Consider the following 12,565-nt stretch of genomic DNA (forward strand, 5'->3'; position numbering starts at 1 on the left):
GGGTCTACCAGAACACACTGTGCCGAATTTCATCGAATTCGGATGAAAAACTACCAATTATCCAATAACAATATCCTCAATACCATATATCAGGAGATCGGGCGGTCGATCTAAGGGCAACTATATCCAAATATAGTCCGATTTGAACCACACTTCACAGAAATTGGTAGGGGTCTACCAGAACTCACTGAGCCAAATTTCATCGAATTCAGATGAAAAATTACCAATTTATTGCCTCAAGAATAAGAATAACTAAAATCCGAAATACGGGAATACGAAATCGTCAAAAATTGTTTGGAGAATATTTTTATGTCCAAGATATCGGAAAAATTTTAAATAACCAAAAAAAAAAAAAAAAATACATAAGCGTCGGGTTTCGGCCGCATGTGTCAAATTCCAACAGAGCAAATAGCAGCTCCTCCCAATACTACCAACTTTTGTGCGATAGTCCGGCACACCATTAAGACTCGGCAATGAAAAGCAAGTCTCTCATCATTTAAAAGTCACTTATGTCTCCCACTGAAATTTGCATTTTCAAATAGATATAGTTCCCACATAACCGATCGCGTGATTTAAATTCTTAAGAACGCAGTCTCTTTAGTTTTTGGCTAATATTGCTGAAATACGGTACACAAAGTCAAATTCTTATCTACTAAACACTTAAATCAAATGTTTAAAAAAAATACATGAATCACGTCATTATATTACTGCAAAATTTCCTCTTATAATGGATAAAGGAAATCAATCATCTGGCAACACATTTGATTTTTTTACATCTTCCTCTTCTCATGCCTCATAAGCCCTCTCTCTCTCTCTCTCTCTCATCAACAGGCTGGTCGTTGCTATTGCGGCTGCAACAAAATGAAAATTCAAGTACACATCATGATGATACCAATCGGTTGCCGGTATCGGCAGACATTTTTCGTTGTGTTTGTGCCTCTGTGCGGTGGCATCTACAAATGTTTGCGGCCATATCTGTGTGTCTTGTCTCTTTTAGTGTCTGCTGTCCCTGACTATTTCGTGAGGCCATCATCCATCATTTGTTTCGGGTTTCGGCCGCGTCGTTTCGTGAAGTTAGAGCTAAGTTTTACGGATAAGTGTAGGAAATGTTTGTTGTTAAACAAATTACGAGAATTGGTACCTACGTCACTTATTATAGAACATCGCCGACAACTTTTACACTCAAAAAATTATTGTTAGTGGATGGCAGAATTAAAAGAGGCCATCAATACCATATTCGAACTTTCATAGGTATATCAGTACTAAGTTTCGTTCTGCGAAAATGTTTTGACAAATTGGGTTAATAAAATGGAAAGCGGCAACCATATGAATCAAATGTTGTTCCACAATAAACCGGAATGAGGATATTAGCCGTCTTTTTATACAAATTTGAAAAGCCCACTTTTTTCTAAATAACCTGTTGTTAGCGAGGAGCTGTAACTCCTCTGGACTGTATATAATAAATTTTAATCTGTGGGATACCATAAATTTCTATTGAAAAATGTTTAAAAAAAAAAAAAAAACACTTCGGGCGTAGGCGATGGAGTGTCTTCGCACTATGCCAAAAAGCGCGGATCCCCTTCAGCGTGATCAACGCAAATGCAAATTTGACAAAGAACATTCCACTAAGGAACAGGAGCTATCTTCTCACATAGCAACGAGTGCTGTCCGATTCAAGTTTTAAACTCAATGATGACTTCCTTTTTTATAGCCGAGTCCGAACGGCGTGCTGCAGTGCGACTTCTTTTTGGGGAGAAGTTTTTACATGGCTGCCATACCAAAAGGAACAGAAATGTCGCCAGCATAGGGATGACGAAATGTCGACTAGACTTTTTGACTTTTTTTTGGAAAAAGTAGACTTTTCGACTTTATCAAAAAGTCGTTTTTTCGACTTTTGCAAAAAGTAGGCGTTTAAGCTTTTTGCCAAAAATTTGCAAACTTTTCTAAACAAGATTCTTTTTTTTGTACAAGTTTTCGTCAACTTTTTCCATCAAGATATTATCATTTCTTTGTATTTTCATAAAGAGGTGGTATTAAGAAAGGTTTTAAATGCATAATTGGTGCATTTTTATATAAAACCACTATCTGAAAGCCAATAAGGGATTTTTTTTTTTACTTAATTTCCAAAATTTCCATATTCCCGCTTATTTCCCTTTTTTTGTTTTTTTTGTTTTTTTTTTTTTTGAATTAAGGTTGTAATGGTCCATATATCGAAGCCAACTAGTATTTTTCTGAATGAATGAACCTAAGTAGAACATCATTCTCTACAAAACCCAAAAATCAGTGTAATAATCTCTATATTTAAAATGTGCTCTTGTATGGGAGCTAATATAAAATATTGGTCGATTCGTCCATGGATTAGAATATATTTTCACTTCGCCGAGAAGAATTGATTGCCAAATTTAAGACAAAAATGTGGGTTTCAGAGCAAAAATACCGAAAATTGGAGGTACGTTAATACGGAACCTACATAGCATATTATAACAAATTTTTCCGAACTTTAGCAAAATCGGACATTAAATACGCCTTTTACGAACTGAAGATTTCAAATCTGGAGTCCAGTCTATGCGGGTGCAATGAAAAGATATAGACCTTTACGGCCCATACTCTAACATATATGTACGCTTAATGGACAAAAAATACATTTTTGCACAAAATTTAGCTTTCATAAATATGTAACTAATAAGATTAATCTAACACTTATTGACATGGATATGAATAAACTTTGGCACGAGTTAATATTACGCATCTGAATACTACTGCTGAAATTCATCAAATCGATGTAACCATGTAGTGATATTACCATACAATGCGTTCCGTTTAAATAACTATTCAATTTACTAAATATATTAATGGCAACAAGAGTAAACCAAAAGCAGTGAATCGTAGCGCTTGAGCATAAAGTACCCAAATGTATCCTAGCAGCAACAAAAGTAAAGCAAAACTTGTCTCTTTGTGCAGTTTTTTTCTATGCAGCTTTCTTTTCGACTTCAAATCGATTTTTAAATCAATGAAAGTCGACTACGACTTGTCGACTTTTTTACACAAAAAGTCGAATAATCGATTAGTTAGGGGAAACCACCGCCGAAAGCCGATGCGGTGGCTTCCAGCGTAATCACAACTGTAAAACACCCAGAATTAGCTCTATCCATGTCTACGATAGGCAAATATAGAGCATACTAAACAGACAACACTTGCAGCAAATTCTACCAATTCTCTACAATACATGTTTTCCCATTATGAAATCATCTGATTTTGACACAGAAGCGAACGAAACCCACTCATTTTAAATAACACAGAATTAGCTAGGTTCTGTAAGGAATCAAATCCACGACCCTTGCGGCCTGTTTCATTTAAGGTGCAAAGTTGAAGTGGATATTATGCGATAACACTAACTTTGTATCATAAACATGTAGAAGCGTGCTCAGTTCGGCCGAGCCGAATCCTATATACTCTCCATAATTTATCAAGTTTTTTGCCCGGTATCCCAAATGCAAATTTTGCCCATGTATATTCCACTAAGGAACAGGGGCAAACTTCTCACATATCAATGAGTGCAGTCCGATTAAAGTTTAAGCTCAATGATAAGGGGCCTCCTTTTTATAACCGAGTCCGAACGGCGTGCCGCAGTGCGACACCTCTTTGGAGAGAAGTTTTGCATGGCATAGCACCTCACAAATGTTGCCAGCATTAGGATGGGAAAACCACCGCTGAAAATGTTTACTGTTGTTATCGCTAGGATTCGAACCCAGGCGTTCAGCGTCATAGACGGACATGCTAACCTCTGCGCTATTGTGGCCTGCCCTGTATCCCTTTATAGGTAAAACAAGTTCGTCGGACGCTTTCTCTTTATAGGCAGAAACTAAAAAGGGACAATGGGAAGGATAAGAATTGCGCTCTTTCAGCCAAATCGGATAAGAATTCAGAGCCGCACATCTATTGGAGGTCATAGAAAATCGGATAAGAATTGCTCACTCTCAAGAAGTATATTTAGGAGATCGATTTTGCCAAAACAATCCCAACCGAAGTATCTACGCAAAATTTCAGGTGCCTAGCTTTGGTCCATCGAATATTTATACTTTATAAGGTATTAGACGAATATTTCGATGTGTTACACACGGAATGACGAAATTAGTGTACGCCCACCCAATGGTGGAGGGTATAAAAAGAGTAAAAAAATGAGAAAAATTCGCACATGCGTATCTAAATATTTGATCAATTTTTACGATTCTTCGATAAAAGATCGATTTTTTTTTTCGAGTGAAATTGTTCTGTACATTATCTATCTACAGATAATGTACGTAAAGCACTGATGACTTAAAGATTTTATTTGTTCTGACACATCTCTTCCACTCTCTGTGGATACAATTCTCTCCGCCTCTTTAAATTACTTTAGGTTAAATTATCACTTCTTTATTATAGTGTGTATTGGTGTTGCGTTTCGCCAACGACTCAAGAAGGGCAGTATACTGTGCTTAAACAGAAAGAAGGCAGCCAGCCAGCCACTTATTCTCAAAATTCTCAGAATTCGCATCTCTCCGCACACACGCATACACATATCCCCGACAACTAGAGCCGTTCTTGGTCAGGGCTGATCGTCATTTGTGGCGTTTGCAGAGTAAGTACGATTGAATTCAATTCACTTTAGAAATTGTCTGTACGAATTCCAAGTAGGATTAGGGATGTCAAAATTGAAATCTCAGTTTAGGTGTAGTTTGGCACTAGAGCCTCTATATGTGGCGAATTAAGGCTGGTACTATATTCGCTTTTCGCGATATTTTTCGCCGATTACTTGTTTAAGATAATAGAGTAATAGCGCAAAAGATTGGCTTTCAACGGTGAAAAACTAACAAAATACCAGCCATAAGATACCAATTTCGAATTGTGCAAAATTACAGGAAGACTTGTAAAAAGCGGGTCATATAAATAGCTAGAGTTATGCAAGTGCAAATTGCAAATTGGCTCATCAACTTTCCATTAGGGAACAGAGGCAAACTTCTCACATATCAATGAGTGCTGTCCGATTCAAGTTTAAGCTCAATGAGAAGGGGCCTCCTTTTTATAGCCGAGTCTGAATGCCGTGCAGCAGTGCGACATGTTTTTAGTTTTTACATGGCTGCCATACCATTTTTTCAAATGGCACAGTTCCTCACAAATGTCGCCAGCATTAGGAAGGTATAACCACCACTGAAAATTGTTTCTAATACTCTCGCCAGGATTCGAACCCAGGCGTTCAACGTCATAGTCGGACATGCTAACTCTGCGCTAGTTGTAGAAAATTGAACATCAAAATTCGTATCATTACGGGCATCCCTTTTAATAATATCTTCCAGATACTCTTATGTATGTGCGTAATTATGATTTTCAGACACACAGAACGCGTACCATGCCATTCCATTGTCTCTGGATACTCTTTGACACTTCCGAACTCGTCATCATGCTACTACAATGGATAATGCCATCGAAGGATGGCTGACTGGCTGGATGGATGGATGGATGTATGGATGTATGAGATGCTATTGTTTATATCACCCAAATGTTTCTGCTGCATGGTAGGTATACAGCGGTCAAAAAAAGTATTCATCATTCAATGATTTTTTTTTAATAAGTCTACAAAAGACAATTGGAATAAAAACATATTAAACTAATGATGCAGTAGTGCTTGTGTGATATATATGTACACAATTTCATTGTTTTTAAAGAAAAAAATAGTATTTATTGGAACAAAAAGGGCCATTTTACAGCTGAACACAAAAAATTAAACAAAAAAAGTATTCATCATTGCAAAAAACAAAAAAATAAATAACATAATTTAAAAAAATTAATACTTTGTTATTCGACCACCGCGTCTTATAACTTCTTTTAAACGGTTTGACATCGATTGGACTAATTTAGCGGTTATATTTTGGTCTATATTAGTCCATTCCTCCATTATCACCTGTTGCATTTGACTCTTGCTCGAAAAATTGCGCGTTCTCAATTTGCGTTCGAGATGTTCCCAAAGATGTTCAATTGGGTTCAAGTCGGGACTTTGAGGAGGAGTTTTAATGACTTTGGGGCAGTTATACAGCATCCACATCTTGGTATTTAAAGCAGAATGTTTGGGGTCATTATCTTGATAATATTGAAAGTTATTACCAAGCCCAAGTTTTACAGCACTATCTTTTAAATTCCTCTTTAAAATGTCAATGTAATACTTATGATCCATTACTCCATTAATAATTTCAAGATTTCCCGCTCCTGAAGCCGCCATACACCCCCAAATCATTAAACCACCTCCACCATGTTTTACAGTAGCAACTGTGTTTCGTTCTTCAAGCTCTGTATTTGGTTTTCTGTACACTATGACCTTTCCATCGCACCCAAAAAGATTAAACTTGCTCTCGTCTGCAAAAATGACTGTTTTCCAAAATGATTCGGGCTGTTTTACATACATTTTTGCGAAGTTTAGCCTTTTCACTCGGTTTATTTTATTTATAAAGGGCTTCTTACGTGCAGTTCTTCCTCTGTGACTATGCCTTTTGAGTGTATTTCGAATTGTTTGTGTAGTAACTTCCTTCCCTAAATATTCCATAGTGTTTTTACGAAGAATGGTCGCATTTGTCTTCGGAGTTTTCTGAACTTCCCGCACTAGCCAACGCACATCTCCAACTGAAAGTGCTTTTGGTCGACCAGATCTTGGTTTATTGTCAACAGTTTTCGTTTCTGTCCACTTTCTGATGATGGATTGTATAGTAGATCGTGGTCTATTTAATATTTCACTGATAGTTTTTTGAGTTAAACCATTCCTGTGGTGTTTTATTATCAAAACTTTTACCTCATCAGAAACCTCGTTTTGCTTACGACCCATTTTGACAAAAACTATATTTTCAATGAAATTAAATATTTGCTGTCAAGGGCAAAGCCTCCTTTACTAAATAAAACAGAAAAGGGGGATTCCCAAATAATATTTGAATTTGACTTTGATGATAGCACATCAATGATGAATACTTTTTTTGTTCTGTTTTTGGTGTTATTATATAAAATTGCATTTTTTGCGCTAATTAAATTTATTTTTTGAATTTATTTTAAAACATATTACGAAAAATAAACTATTGCATAAAACTGCATTATTTGTTTACTTTAAATTTTCTTCAATTACCCAAAATAAGTGAATTTGTTATCAATTTTGCTAATGATGAATACTTTTTTTGACCGCTGTATATATAATTGGTAATTTCAGTGGAATAGCAGTCTTCGACGTTTAAGAAGGCAATGAAGAGGAGCTGAGTTTTCTTATTTGTATTTTATTGAGGAAGTAGATTTGTTTTATAGCGTATGTAGGTATGTACATCAATGTTTCCTTCAGTGAATTAAGTTTAATAATTTTCTGTCTGTCTCTTCTTCATGTGTATCCATAAAAAAGAAACTAAATGTTTCTGGTGTTAATGTTTTTGCAGCTCTAATTTAGTATTTGAAAATTCTTCAATTGGTATTTCCAAATAATTCTTCTCACAATTCACAGATAGTTTATGGTATAATTGACTTAACCGATAGTAAATTGAGAACAACTAATATTTTTGATTTTCCCAGATAGGGATAAACCTGGTAACAGATAGAGAGAGTGGATACGGCACATTCAAAATTGTTGGTGTCGATTGTAGCGTTAAAATAGAGGTAACCCAGCCGAGTCATTTACGAGCACATACCTGAGGATTGACACATAACATACTATGTCCAGTGCGCAAGAAGAAAGAAACAATTTTAACCCTTTAAGGACGAATAGGTATTTAAAAATTTGCATTTAATCGATAGAGAACCAACGAGGATATAAAATTCGGTCACAAACATTGAATATATTGGGTTGCCCAAAAAGTAATTGCGGATTTTTCATATATAGTTGACAAATTTTTTCACAGCTTGTGACTCTGTAATTGCATTCTTTCTTCTGTCAGTTATCAGCTGTTTCTTTTAGCTTGCTTTAGAAAACAAGTGTAAAAAAAGTATATTTGATTAAAGTTCATTCTATGTTTTATTAAAAATGCATTTACTTTCTTTTAAAAAATCCGAAATTACTTTTTGGGCAATCCAATATTTTTCCCGGTTCGTTGTTGTAAGATGTCAAACACAAAAATATTTTTATACCCTCCACCATAGGATGGGGGTGTACTTATTTTGTCATTCTGTTTGTAACACCTATATACTGTTGATCGTCATGTCATTTTAAGTTGATCTAGACATGTCCGTCTGTCTGTCGAAAGCACGCTTTCGAAGGAGTAAAGCTAGTGTAGGTCGGTTGGGATTGTAAATGGGCCAAATCGGTGCATGTTTTGATATAGCCGCAATTCTCATCCGATTTGACTTAAATTTTGCACGTGGTGTTTTGGTATCACTTCCAACAACTGCGCTAAGTATGGTTCAAATCGATCCATGTTTTGATATAACAGCCATATAAACCGATCTTGTGTCTTGACTACTTGAGCCTCTAGAGGGCGCAATTCTCATCCGATTTGACTGAAATTTTGCACGTAGTGTTTTGGTATCAATTCCAACAACTGTGTTGGCCCAAATCGGTCCAGATTTGGATATAGCTGCCATATAGACCGATCTCTCGATTTAAGGCTTTGGGCCCATAAAAGGCGTATTTATTGTCCGATTTCACTGAAATTTGACACAGGGACTTATGTTAGGCTTTCCGTGTCGTATATGGCTTAGATCGGTTTATTTTTAGATATAGCTACTAAAAAGATCAATATTTTGCTATACACAATTGAACAATGACTTGTACTTATTAGTATTTGGTCCAAATAGCTGCATTTTTCACCGGATTTTGACGAAAGGTGGTTTACATATATACCCGAGGTGGTGGGTATCCAAAGTTCGGCCCGGCCGAACTTAACGCTTTTTTACTTGTTTCTTCATATATATATTATTACTCTAATGTACTTTTTCACTAACATTCGAAAGTTCGTAAGCACAATATATTGGGTTGCCTAAAAAGTAATTGCGGATTTTTTAAAAGAAAGTAAATGCATTTTTTTATAAAACTTAGAATGAACTTTAATCAAATATATAATTGCCATTTTGTTCGATAACCTTTTGCCATCTTCCTGGCAAATTTAGTATTCCACGCTCATAGAACTTCTGGCCTTTATCTGCAAAAAACTGAACCAAGTGCGATTTTATAGCCTCATCATTGCCGAAAGTTTTACCATTTAAGGAGTTCTGCAAAGATCGAAATAAATGGTAGTCTGATGGTGCAAGGTCAGGGCTATATGGTGGATGCATCAAAAGTTCCCAGCCAAGCTCACTCAGTTTTTGGCGAGTGACCAAAGATGTGTGCGGTCTAGCGTTGTCCTGGTGGAATATGACACCTTTACGATTGACCAATTCTGGTCGCTTCTCCTTGATGGCTGTATTCAATTTGTCCAATTGTTGACAGTAAACATCCGAATTAATCGTTTGGTTCCTTGGAAGCAGCTCAAAATATACCACACCCTTCCAATCCCACCAAACAGACAGCATAACCTTCTTTTGGTGGATATCAGCCTTTGAAGTGGTTTGAGCTGGTTCACCATGCTTGGACCATGATCGTTTTCGACTAACGTTGTTGTAAACAATCCATTTTTCATCTCCAGTTGTGATACGTTTTAAAAACGGATCGAATTCATTGCGTTTAAGGTGCATACCACAAGCGGTGATTCGGTTTGTTAAATGAATTTCTTTCAATACATGTGGTACCCATATTAAAATTGACGCCAAACAAACAAATGTAAACAAAATTTCGCGCACTTTTTTTTTAAAGCAAGCTAAAAGTAACAGCTGATAACTGACAGAAGAAAGAATGCAATTACAGAGTCACAAGCCGTTGAAAAAATTTGTCAACGCCGACTGTATTACTACTATATTACCGACAATTACTTTTTGGGCAACCCAATATCAATAAAGCTGAGTATTAAAGTATGTCACATCGGCTTTGTTACACTGTTTTTTAAATCCATGGTTATGTTCTAAGAAATATTTGCCACAGCATAATTAAATGACCATACACCAATAAAATTCATTGAATTTTTACATTGTCCATCGGCAAAACCCCTGTGATCCCTTCATTAGCATATGAATGTAGTAAATATCAATTCAAAACGCATGCATGGAGTTTGAGTGTTGGAGTGGTTCCACACTTTGTAAACATAACGTTGTATGAATTCTAAACAATTGGGTTGGAGTTAACTTTCAAATGGAACATGGGTGATCAAAAAATAACATTTGCTAGTAGCGATGTATAGCAATCTTTACATCGGATGCCTCGGTGACATATTTCAGTGGAGCAAAGGTCTAAAGTGCAAAAACGTTTTTCTGCTTGGCGACTACATTAAAATTAGGTCTGGGTTTGGCTTTTTTAATTTTAAATTTAATATATTTTAAAGTTCGATTAACTTTGACATTTAAAAAATTTTTCCTTATTTTCTACAATGCTCGTAGGTATGTATGGCCCATTGTTGCACCCTAATGTACCAGCCAAAAAAATTATAATTTCTTTTTAACTATTCATGTAATTTATCTTCTTGTACACTTCAGCGAACCCTCCTTTCCAAGCACCATGCAGACCTCTACGCATTACCTACAATTCCCAAAATTACTTTTGCCGTGCGTTAGCCATCAATAAAAACAACAAAACTGCCCAAAAAATAGGTATGTTAGTCCTCGTAAGTATTCCAAACACAACAAACAAAACAAATTTCAAATAACATCGACATTATGGCGAGTTTTATGCCTCTGTCTTGTGTTTTTGTCTCATTTCAATGGCCTGTGTGACGTTTCATGGTCTTGTAAATAACTTCCCAATAGCTAAAATGCATTGGTGTCCTAGACCAGATGCGCGTCTGTCCGTCTTCCTGCTCACGTGCATTAGTTGTCCATGTTCCTTGCTGTCGATCCGTGAATGATCAATTGAAGAATAAACATTCAATTTTATTGGCACTCTGGCGGCACACTCGACATTCAGACTTTCGGTTTAGTTTAATGTTTTTTTCTGTACAAAATTTTTCACAACCGGACAGCGGAGCAGAAGTAAGCATTTCTGAATAATTTTCTTTCTTCGAAGTGAAGAACAACAAAAGGTGATTTCTTGTTAAGGTAGTAATTAAAATGTAATAAAAACAATAAACAGCATTTTTAAAAATATAAAACAATGTTAATGTCGTAAAATCTAATTCCTGTATTGTGAAAAAGGAGAGTGACCTTTTAAAGTCTACGAGTGCTGTTTGACATTTGACTTAAATATTAATAGGATGGAATTTTAATTTTTTCTAACATTGGACATAAAAGAGTACAACCTTATCGGTGATTGAATGCTTCACTTTATTAAGTTCCAACTTTTCTAATATCAAGCAACTTAAACCATTAACGTACAGATATACAGGCCTGCTCCGGCTTTCGGCTTCGCCAAACGAAAAAAAAAAAATAGTTTTGCTTATAAATAAGTTCCTTTTTCTTTTGTGGTTTGATATCAGAGGTTCCTCTTACTATATAAAATTTAATAAGAGTATGTATTCCAACATAGATGAGGCAAGGTTTGCAAAGAAAATCTTTCGTTTTGCATTTTCGTAAACAGGAAAAGGCCTGATAAAACAATTATGTTCGTACTAAATTAGGACAAAATCGACTTTTGATGCCCTGCATCATAGTGTATATGCCTTTAACGTTATACAAACAAGTCAGAGGGTAAGTTTTTTGAGTTTAATTTTTCGGGATTTTAGCAATAGTTAATAATCGCGCCAAAACATCATCTGTGAAAAGTGTTCAGTATACTCTGCCATTGGGTCATGAAGAAATTCACAAACGAGCCAGTCATCCCAAGCGTTGAAAATTATTATCAAAGTTCGTGATCTGTGACAACAGCTTGATTAAAATCCACAGTGGGATGGTGGCATCATCAGTTTATTATACCCTCCTCCATAGGATGGGGGTATACTAATTTCGTCATTCTGTTTGTAACACATCGAAATATGCGTCTAAGACCCCATAAAGTATATATATTCTAGATCGTCATAACATTTTACGTCGAACTAGCCATGTACGCTTACTTTTGAAGGAGTAAAGCTAGCCGCTTGAAATTTTGCACAAATACTTCTTATTTGTGTAGGTCGGTTGGGATTATAAATGGGCCAAATCGGTCCATGTTTTGATACAGCTGCCATATACACCGATCTTGGGTCTTGACTTCTTGAGCCTCCGATTTGACTTACATTTTATGGTGTTTCGATATCACTTCCAACAACTGTGCTAAGTTTGGTCAAAATCGGTTCATAACCTGATATAGCTGCTATATAAATCGATCTTGGATCTTGACTTCTTGAGCTTTTAGAAGGCGCAATTCTTATCCGATTTGCCTGTAATTTTGCACGTGGTGTTTTGGTATCACTACCAACATTTATGCGAAGTATGGTCCAAATCGGTCGATAACCTGGTAAGGTGCCATAAAACCGATCTTGGATCTTGACTTCTTGAGCCACTAGAGGGCCCAATTCTAATCCGATGTGGCTGAAATTTTGCATGAGGTGTTTTGATATGACTTCCAAAAACT

Source organism: Stomoxys calcitrans, chromosome 2 (assembly GCF_963082655.1).
Source record: "Stomoxys calcitrans chromosome 2, idStoCalc2.1, whole genome shotgun sequence".
Lineage (NCBI taxonomy): Eukaryota > Metazoa > Arthropoda > Insecta > Diptera > Muscidae > Stomoxys > Stomoxys calcitrans.